This window comes from Loxodonta africana, chromosome 1 (assembly GCF_030014295.1).
Source record: "Loxodonta africana isolate mLoxAfr1 chromosome 1, mLoxAfr1.hap2, whole genome shotgun sequence".
NCBI classification, from domain to species: domain Eukaryota; kingdom Metazoa; phylum Chordata; class Mammalia; order Proboscidea; family Elephantidae; genus Loxodonta; species Loxodonta africana.
The window spans coordinates 97,215,497-97,226,446 of record NC_087342.1 but is presented as its reverse complement, the minus strand read 5'-3'; the positions used below and the strand labels follow the sequence as shown (position 1 = coordinate 97,226,446).

Genomic DNA, 10,950 nt, shown 5'->3' with positions numbered 1-10,950 from the left:
GCCTGTGGTTAGGGCCTAGATGGCCCCACCTCCTCTTTCATAGTAAGGATGTGTGCCAGCTCTGTGCTCAGACTGGACTACAGCAACTGGTTTGTCTATAGATACTCAGAAGTATACCAAGCCCTAACGAAAGTGGATATTTATGACTAATTCCAAAGCTTATAATATATATTCAACATTCAGACATTTCAGGGTGGAAGAATAACATATATTCCCCGCCTCTGGGAAGAACTGGATCAGACACTGAAAACTCCACCTAAGACCCACCCAATAGTTTATAATATTCAGAAAAAAATTAGTTTGGAGAAACGTCAAGCAGTAAGTTTACAAGAGGTGACCCTGTGAAATGTTCAGAAGATTCCATGGCAGAGAGAGGATCCTATGGGGTCTATTCCAGGTACATTGCATGGTGCAAAATGATGGTAGGAAATGGAGGGAAAATAGATACAAGAAGGAGTAATAAAGAGATAAGTCCAATAGATGCTAGAGCATGGGGATATCAGGGGAAGGCATCATCGCTCTTGGGGTGGATGCTTAGGCTGGAAAGCGCTTAAGAATGCTTGTCTTCACAGAGGTGAAAAATTGGAGTCCTGCTGACATTGTAAAGCTATTAAAGCAGAAATTTCTTCACTGATCTTCTCTAAGAAAGCCCATAACAGAGTTACTAAAAAGTTTAACATGACTCTTTTGAGCTCTATTCATCAGATTCCTTCCTCTTCTCCCTTAATTTTTTGACTTTGGGAAAGTCTCTTAAGATCATCAGACCACTAGTAAATATAAGTCCTCTGACATGAACTGCTGTACCATACTGTCCAGGTGAGCATGAATGAACAGGCCAGGTGCGACCTTCTTTTAGAGCATCCAACACCACTCCTATGATGGCAGAAGCTAACACAGGCATTGGATTCTATGAGGTTTCTCTTGCATGAAGTGAATCTATGCTAACACCAAAGAACCAATCTCAGGAAATGCTGCCAAACTGACAGCTTCCTTTAGGAAACAAGCCAGGAAGTGCCCAGATCTTGCTGCTGACTTTCCTAGATCACTGGACTTGGTATTCTAATGTGAAACAATGCTATTAGGCACTGGAGATAATTTCCAGTGCCTAATTTGTAGAAAGGAATGAGGGGCCCTGGAGTTTTGGGATGCCAGATGATACCCTTGTCTGACTCTGTCCTAGGAAAGCAAATCGAGAACCACATTCCCTTAAAGGCACAGCATATCCTCTTGCCCACTCTGAATAACACAGTAAGAAAACTCCATATGTATCTTCCTATGACCACATCAAAGCCACCTCCAGTTGCCTCACAGAAGCCCAAAGCATTCAACAGCATTGCCTTTGCACACGCCCTTGATGATGAAGATGGTACCAACAATGATGCCCACCACACCCACAACCAGGCCAGGATGCACACACCAGATTCTCTGTTGTCTCTGGGAGGGATTTGGCATTTCAAACTCTCGGGAAAAAATAAAAGAGAATAGAGGGCAATGAATGGTGGTAGGGAGAAGCACTTAGTAGAAAATGTAAGTTACTTAGTCAAGAGAATAGTTATTAATAGATTAAAGAAGAAAATAGAATGACAGATTCAAGGAATTGCAGACTGGATAGGGGGAAGCTGAGTAATGGCAGAAGACAAGGTATATGGATTTTACCAAATGGTGCAAAGCAGTTATGGCACTCTGGGTCCCAAGGGACCAGACACATGCATCATCTGAGGAAAACATGAAACAAAGAAGATTGAAGGATGGTTCATACCCCAGTGCTTGAGGAGCAGCTTGTTGAGTCCCCAGTGATCCACCTGGCAGTCACAGAAGTCCCCTGTTGAGGGTAGGAAGGGGAGATAGTAGAACTTGCAGAAAAAGTGGTCTTTCCTGGGCAGGAAGACTGTCTCTGAAATTCCTGTTATAACAGGTTTTCCATTTTTAAGCCATGTGACTTTGAGCATCGGTGGGGAGAATTTGTCAACAAAACAGATGAGGATGTTGGGTTATACAAATTCTGCAGGGCTGTTCAAAAGCAGTGTCCATTCCAGAGATTCTGGTGGAGTGGGTACATGACAGAAATTAGGCTTCTATGCTGAGACTTGTTCCTTCTCCTCCCTCAGTGAAATGTGGTCCAAAGTATGTTAAAAGTGCAGTTGAAATTGTGTCATGGGGACTCTATGCCATGGTCTCAGATAACAATCTCTGACACTGTCACCCTGGAACTTGAACCAAAGTTGAGGTGTAAGATATCCAAGAACCTTCTTCCTGGCTTCCTCCACAGCCCATGGATTCAGGGTTGTGACTTTTGTGAGTGACTGTGGATGGCATAGACAAGACATGTGCACATAAAGGAAGAAACAAATCCATTGGGCTTGTGGCATGGTAATGTTGGGCTTGCTTATGACAAGTTTCTTGTTGTTGTTAATTGCCATTAAATCAATTTCAACTCATGGCAACCCCATGTGACGCCATGTAACTCCATCGGAAAATTCAGTCACAATAATATGACACAAAGAGCTGAAACATTTATTTTAAAGCTACAGATCCAAAATCTAGGAAAGCAGAACAGAGAGGGACCATTGATGTTCGGTGTGCAGTTGAAGCATTTCATCATGACTCCCAGATTGGCTTTGTCCACAGGTATATTGGCCAATGCACGCTGAGCCTCAAAGCTGGCAAAACGTTCAAATCCTTTAAGCCACCAGGCCACCTCCTTCTTTTCCATATTCACATGGAAAATATCATCATCATCAAAGTCAAGCATAAACTCACCTGATTGATTGGGGCTCAAATAGAGCTTGGCGTGGGTGGTCACATGCTCCTCTGAAAAGACAAGAAAGGGAGTTAGGGTGAGGATGAGGAGAGACAGGTGAAGAAGAACCCAGGGCATGAGACACATACATGTGGGCAGGAGGTGATGGAGAGGTTTAGGGCCCAGTGGAACTGAGGAGTGAGGGACAGTAGGAGTGAGCTTGGAAAGCTGAGGCCTGAGTAAAGAATATGCTTGTTGAACAGTGCTGGAGAAGACATAGAAGGGGGCAGAATCAGAGAAGGTGGATTGTAGGTGATGAAGGCCAAAAAGCCAGAGACTTGTGAAGTTGTTTTTGGCTCCATGTTACTACTTGAGAAATAAAGCCCAGTTAGGAAATGCAGCATGGGTCCCCAAAAGAGAAATATTCTTTCACTCTTTTTACCCAGGCTTTAAAAACACGAATAGGTCAAGTTGTTGGGCATGTGTTTCTCAGGACACTGTGCTCTAGGAAGAGGGAAACACTGTTTCTTCTAGGAAGAGGGAAACACTGTTTCTTCTAGAAAGATGGAAACACTGCTTAGGAAGAGGGAAACACTGTTTACTCTAGGAAGAGGGAAACAAGGTTTACCCTAGGGAGAGGGAAACATGGTTTATTCTAGGAAGAGGGAAACACTGTTTACTCTAGGAAGAGGGAAACACTGTACTCCAAGAAGAGGGAAACACTGTTTACTCTATGAAGAGGGAAACAAGGTTTACTCTAGGAAGAGAGAAACAAGGTTTACTTAAGGAAGAGGGAAACACTGTTCACTCTAGGAAGAGGGAAACAGTGTTTACTCTGTTGTTGTTGTTAGGTGCCGTCGAGTCGGTTCCGAGTCACAGCGACCCTATGCATAACAGAACGAAACACTGCCCGGTCCTGCACCATCCTTATAATTGTTGTTATGCTTGAGCTCATTGTTGCAGCCATTGTGTCAATCCACCTTGTTGAGTGTCTTCCTCTTTTCCGTTGACCTGTACTCTGTCAAGCATGATGTCCTTCTCCAGGGACTGATCCCTCCTGACAACATGTCCAAAGTATGTAAGATGCAGTCTCGCCATCCTTGCCTCTAAGGGGCATTCTGGCCGCACTTCTTCCAAGACAGATTTGTTTGTTCCTTTGGCAGTCCATGGTATATTCAATATTCTTTGCCAACATCACAATTCAAAGGCTTCAACTCTTCTTCGGTCTTCCTTATTCATTGTCCAGCTTTCACATGATGTGATTGAAAATACCATGGCTTGATCCGGTGCACCTTAGTCTTTGGAGTGACATCTTTGACCTTCAACACTTTGAAGAGGTCCATTGCAGCAGATTTGCCCAATGCAATGTGTCTTTTGATTTCTTGACTGCTGCTTCCATAGCTGTAGATTGTGGATCCAAGTAAAATGAATCCTTGACAACTTCAATCTTTTCTCCGTTTATCATGATGTTGCTCATTAGTCCAGATGTGAGGATTTTTGTTTTCTTTATTTTTTTTTTTTTTTATGTTGAGGTATAATCCATACTGAAGGCTGTGGTCTTTGATCTTCATTAGTAAGTGCTCCAAGTCCTCTTCACTTTCAGCAAGCAAGGTTGTGTCATCTGCATAATGCAGGTTGTTAATGAGTCTTTCTCCAATCCTGATGCCCCGTTCTTCTTCATATAGTCCAGCATCTTGTTTTATTTGTTCAGCATACAGATTAAATAGGTATGGTGAAAAAATACAACCCTGACCTTAGTGACGTAGATGGAGTAAAGCTCTCAGGACCTTCATTTGCTGATGTGGCACGACTCAAAATGAGAAGAAACAGCTGCAAACGTCCACTAATAATCGAAACCTGGAATGTAAGAAGTATGAATCTAGGAAAATTGGAAATCATCAAAAATGAAATGGAACGCATAAACATAGATATCCTAGGCATTAGTGAGCTGAGATGGACTGGTACTGGCCATTTTGAATTGGACAATCATATAGTCTACTATGCTGGGAATGACAACTCGAAGAGGAATGGTGTTGCATTCATCATCAAAAAGAACATTTCAAGATCTATCCTGAAGTACAACGCTGTCAGTGATAGGATAATATCCATAAGCCTACAAGGAAGACCAGTTAATACGACTATTATTCAAATTTACACACCAACCACTAGGGCCAAAGATGAAGAAATACAAGATTTTTATCAGCTGCTGCAGTCTGAAATTGACTGAACATGCAATCAAGATGCATTGATAATTACTGGCGATTGGAATGCAAAAGTTGGAAGCAAAGAAGAAGGATCAGTAGTTGGAAAATATGGCCTTGGTGACAGAAACAATGCTGGAGATCGAATGACAGAATTTTGCAAGACCAACGACTTCTTCATTGCAAATACCTTCTTTCACCAACATAAAAGGTGACTATACACATGGACCTTGCCAGATGGAACACACAGAAATCAATCTGACTACATCTGTGGAAAGAGACGATGGAAAAGCTCAATATCATCAGTCAGAACAAGGCCAGAGGCCGACTCTGGAACAGACCATCAATTCCTCATATGGAAGTTCAAGCTGAAACTGAAGAAAATCAGAGCAAGTCCATGAGAGCCAAAAATATGACCTTGAATATATCCCACCTGAATTTAGAGACCATCTCAAGAATAGATTTGATGCTTTGAACCCTACTGACCGGAGACCAGATGAGTTGTGGAATGACATCAAGGACATCATCCCTGAAGAAAGCAAGAGGTCACTGAAAAGACAGGAAAGAAAGACTACTCTAGGAAGAGGGAAATGAGGTTTACTCCAGGAAGAGGGAAACACTGTTCACTCTAGGAATAGGGAAACAAGGTTTACTCTAAGAAGGTGGAAACAAGGTTTACTCTAGGAAGAGGGAAACAAGGTTTACTCTAGGAACAGGGAAACAAGGTTTACTCTAGTTAGAGGGGCACACTGTTCACTCTAAGAAGAGGGACACACTGTTTACTCTAGGAAGAGGGACACGCTGTTTACTCTAGGAAGAGGGAAACACTGTTCACTCTAGGAAGAGGGAAACACTGTTCATTCTAGGAACAGGGAAACACTGTTTACTCTAAGAAGAGGGAAACAGTATTTACTCTAGGAAGAGGGAAACACTGTTTACTCTTGGAAGAGGGAAATACTATTTACTCCAAGAAGAGGGAAATGCTGTTTATCTAGGAAGAGGGAAACATTGTTTTTCTAGAAAGAGGGAAACACTGTTAGGAAGAGGGAAACACTGCCTACTCTAGGAAAAGGGAAACAGTGTTTACTCTAGGAAGAGGGAAACATTGCTTAACAGGTTGAGCTCTGAATTCTGGGATCAAATCATATCTTGAACTGTTATTCGGCTACCCACTTGCTGAGCAGTCTCGAGCAAAATATTCTACCTATTCGAGTAGAGTTTTCTAATAATACTTCTGTGGTGGTTTTGCTTCTTCCATAGGTTTGTTTTGAACGTTAAATGAGACAGGGTAAGTAAATTACTAGTATACATCAGGTCTCCAGCAAGCACTATTCATTATTTACGGTCAGAGTCTGCTTTGTACTTAAGAAAAATACAACTGGAGCCTGAAATACCCAGAAAGCTGAGATTGAGACCTTTTGGTGGTGTAGATCACACATTTACCTAGTCTACATCACACCATAGACATCTGTCTGGGAAGCATTATGTTTGCATTGCATGTACTTTTGTATCTTAATGCTCCTTAGATTGGAAATATCATTATAGGACCTGCTGTATTCTAAATAATTGATACTGAGAATAATCAACACCAAGGGAATAATCTACCTGAAAATGGAAACCTGTAATTGGAAAGTATGCATGCTCTATGGTTTGTGTATGTGGGATGGGGATTGTTTCTTTACTCAGCCTTCAGAGATACATGAGTTTTTTTAAGGTTTGGCTGTATATTAGTAAACCTAGGGATTAATGGAACATTTGTAATTCGAAACACACACACACACAAATATTCTAGCTTCCCTTTCCAACCTAAGAGCCTCTATCTTTTCAGGTGAGCATCCCCATATGCAGCTCTTCCTGGGCAATGGAAACTACAATTGCAACCATGGGTGTAAAGGCTGGGACACTACTTGCTCATTTCCAGTATTCAGGTGACCTTCTGTGGGAGTCCCTCTGGATGAAGAATACTTCTTCAAAACACCTCTTCACAATAGCGCAAAAGTTTGTTGTGCAGATGGCAGAAAAAAAATACCAGATTCCTCAAATCTTTAGTCATTTTTCTACTTTCTGGGAAATATTACTATATAACAGTGACTTCAGATCACTGTAAGAGCACCACAGGGTGGATTATCACTTTTACAAAACAAAACCAAGTTGAGGTCTAGTCATTTCTGACTCATAGTGAACGTATAGGACAGGTAGAACTGCCCCAGAGGATTTCCAGGAGCACCTGGTAGATTCGAGTTGCTGGCCTTTTGGTTAGCAACCTTTTGGTCTTAGCCACTGCACCACCAGGGCTCCAACATCACTTTGTAAGAAGGAATAATTAGGTGTAACTGATATCAGCATTTCTGTGGTCCCAGTCTCCCTTGGGTACATTGTTGCCCTTTGTTGACCTTCCTTTCTAGTGATCTTCAATACAATGTGTGTGCTCACAATATGTTGACAGAATTCACATGCCAAAAGAAATTACCATCAAGTGAATTCCAACTCATGGAGACCTTTGTGTCAGAATAGAACCTTACCCCACAGGGTTTTCAGTTGTTGTAACCTTTGGAAGTAGATTGCCAGGTCTTTCTCCCAAGGTGCCTCCAGGCACTTATTGGCAGAGCTGAAAGACCTTTGTAACACTTGCCTGAGAAGGGCAAAGGCTGAGCCAGCCCAAGAGGTCTAAGATGTAGGGGCTGAAGGCCAGAGAAAAGCCTGTCTGTGGCACAGCTGGAAACAGGCCATGCTGATCAAAGAACAGTACCTTGAGTGTTCCTCAACCAGGACTGTAACCTCTTACTACCCTAATAATCCACTAAACTGTAAGTACAGTTTGTGAGTTCTGTGTGGCCATTGCAGGAGCTATTGAACTCAGCACAGAAGTAGAGAGAGCTGTGGGAGGGAAGGTTGGTGTCAGAAGTGTGTAATGTTTGGAAGGAGGGAGTGTCTGGCTGCCACCTCAAAGGAATCAGCCCTGGGCTGTTGGTGCTGATAACGATTCTCCTCCCCCGTGAAGTTAGAGGAGGTCGGACCTCCCATGCCCCCATTTTTACACATATGGTCCAGCAATCCCACTCGTGGGCATATGCCCCAAAGAATTAAATGCAGGAATGCAAGCAGATATTTGTAAAACCATGTTCATTGCAGCAGTAGTCACAATAGCCACAAGGTGGAAATCGTCTAAATATCCACCAACAGATGAGTGGATGAGCAAAATGTGGCACACACACAAGGGAAGAGTACTCCGGCATAAAGAGAAATAAAGTTGATATTTGCCATGACATGCATGAACCTTGAAAAGATTATGCTGAGTGAGATAAGTTGATCACAAAAGGACAGATATTACATGGTCCCACTTACGGAAAATATCTAGAACAGGCTAATGTATCCAAAAAATAAAAAACAAAAGAAAACAACCAAACCCAGTGCCCTCAAGTTGATTCCGACTCATAGCGACCCTATAGGACAGAGTAGAACTGCTCCCTAGAGTTTCCAAGGAGCGCCTGGTGGATTCCAACTGTGGACCCTTTGGTTAGTAGCCGTAGGACTTAACCACTGTGCCACCAGGGTTTCCATGGCTAATGTATATACGTAAAAAAAAAGTGTACAGAGAACAAAATTTATTAGTGGCTATCAGGGGCAGGAGGGGGGAGGGGGAAAGGAAGACACAACATTTTGGGGACACTGAGCTTTTGTTAAGAGTGATGGAAAATTTTGGGAATGATGATGGTTGACCAACATGGTGAACATATTTAATGTCACTAGACTGTACCTGAGAAGATTAGTGAAATGGAAAATGGTTTGTTACCTTATATTTTCCACAGTAATAAATGAATGAATGACAATTAAAATCCAGTTATCTAGTAAACTCCAAAAATCCTGAGAATGTCCCTTTCCCTTACCCTAATAAATGGACGTAGGGTCCTTTAAGGCAAGTGTGGCAAAAAGTTTACAGGACATGTTTGTGGAACTGTACAAGGTCCTGCCTCAAGGGAAACCTGGCCTCGATTCAATCAAATGGGCTCTAGGTCTATGAACAAAATTAGGCCCAGAAACTGGGTAGGAGGCTGCAACTGTTATTGTGGCAACTATCTCAGGGGTCTGGCTACCAGACTTGAAGTTTTTCTGTCTATAGATCAAGTAATATTGTAGTAGGTTGACCATCTATTTTATTCCTAGGATCACCATTGTCCATTAGCCACCATCGAAATCCCTGTAGGTTAAAGCATTTCATAGGCTTTTTCTGATTACCGTTTCCCAACGCCCATTATGTCTCTGGAGGTGAATGCTGACACTTGGCCTCTGTTTCTCTAGGATTCCAAGGAGCCCTGATGGCAACATGGTTAAGAGCTCAGCTACTAACTAGAAAGTTGGCGTTTGGAACCCACCCAGATGTTTTGTGGGAGAAAGACTTGGTGATCTGCTTCCATGAAGATTTCAGCCAAGAAAACACTATGGGGCAGTTCTACTCTGTCACAGGTAATCACTATGAGTAGGAATCAACTTGATGGCACCCAACAACGACCCCAGGATTCCAGCATTTTTACAGATATGTGAGGCCCATCTCACTGGTGGCTCTCCCACCATTACCCCTGGCCAATGGAAACAGCCAGCACAGAGCTTTTCAAGGACACTGGTACTCCCCTTCCTAAGGTATTTCCAATGCCATAGGATTGGCTGTGTCTTCAGGGACTTCTCAGGGGGTGTAATGTGGAGGGAATGTGCAGGTCGCATTTAATATACTCACTTCAATGTTTCTATCTTCCTACATGTTTGGACCCTTTCTTCTATGTTATTTCAGAGAGTTCCAGCATCTCAACCTCCCTGACTGTAGGTCATCGTTGAATTCAAGTTTTAGTCAATCAACCAGGTCAAATGCTGACCCCTCTACCAGCAGCACAGGCTAACATACTGCAGTAGATTGAGAAAAACAAAACAAAAAAACCCAAGAAATTCTCTCAAACCCTGTGCGTGCACCATCAACACGTGGAATCTGTTTCCTTCTTTCTTTTTCATAGTAGTACAATATATAACAAAAATGTATCATTTTAACCATTTTAAGTGTACAATTCAGTGACATTACTTGTAGTCACCACTTGACTGCAACCATCACCACTATCTATGGCCAAAAGTTTTTCATCACCCCAAACAGAAACTCAGTTTCCCTGAAGCAATATCTCCCCATCTCCCCTGCCCCCAGCTGCTTGTAACCACTAATCAATTTTTGACTCTATGCATTTGCCCATTCTAGATATTTCATTAGATATTTCATATAAATTGGATCACACAGTATTTGTTTTTTTGTGACTGACTTTTGTCACTCAGCATAATGTTTTCAACATTCATCCATTTGGCAGCATGCATCAGAACTTCATTTTTATGGCTGAGCAATACTCTAGTGTATCTATGTACTGCGTTGTGTTTATCCAGTCCCCTGGGAATGGACACTTGGCTGTTAGGAGTAATGCTGCAGTGAACATTGGTGCACAAGCATCTGTTTGAGTCCCTGCTTCAATTCTCTGGGTATACACGTAGGAGTGGTTGCTGGGTCATATGGTAATTCTGTGTTTATCTATTTGAGAAACCACCAATCTGTTTTCCACAGCCTGTAGGCCATTATTGAGTGCAAGTTTTAGTCACTCAATCAAGTAAATTGCTACAAGCTAACACACTGCAGTAGATTGCGAAGGAAAAAAAAAAGTCCACAAATCCCTCCTATCCCTGAATGCACACCCCTTTGCAGAGTGACTACTGCTGCTCCCATGAAGAGCTGGAGTCTATTTCTCAACCCCTTAAATCCGAGTTGTAATGTGGCATGCTGTGACCAACAGAATGCGGCAGAAGTGGATTTGTGGGAGTTCTGAGCCCAAGTCACCAGAGGTCTGAGGCTTGCACTCTTTCTCTTGCTGCCCCGATACACCCTGCCCTACGTCCTTGAGCACAGAAGGGCACATGGACAGCCAGGCCCAACTGATGGCCAGCACCAACTGGCCAACTATCTTAGGTCATCCACCTCCAGTTGAC

The 10,950-nt window shown here is 42.6% G+C and overlaps 1 pseudogene; it reads right to left on the bottom strand.

Annotated features, from left to right (window-relative positions):
- Positions 1–1,100: 1,100 nt before the first annotated feature.
- LOC100665266 (mamu class II histocompatibility antigen, DR alpha chain-like) lies at positions 1,101–9,194 on the bottom strand (annotated as a pseudogene).
- Between the last annotated feature and the right edge of the window lie 1,756 nt (positions 9,195–10,950).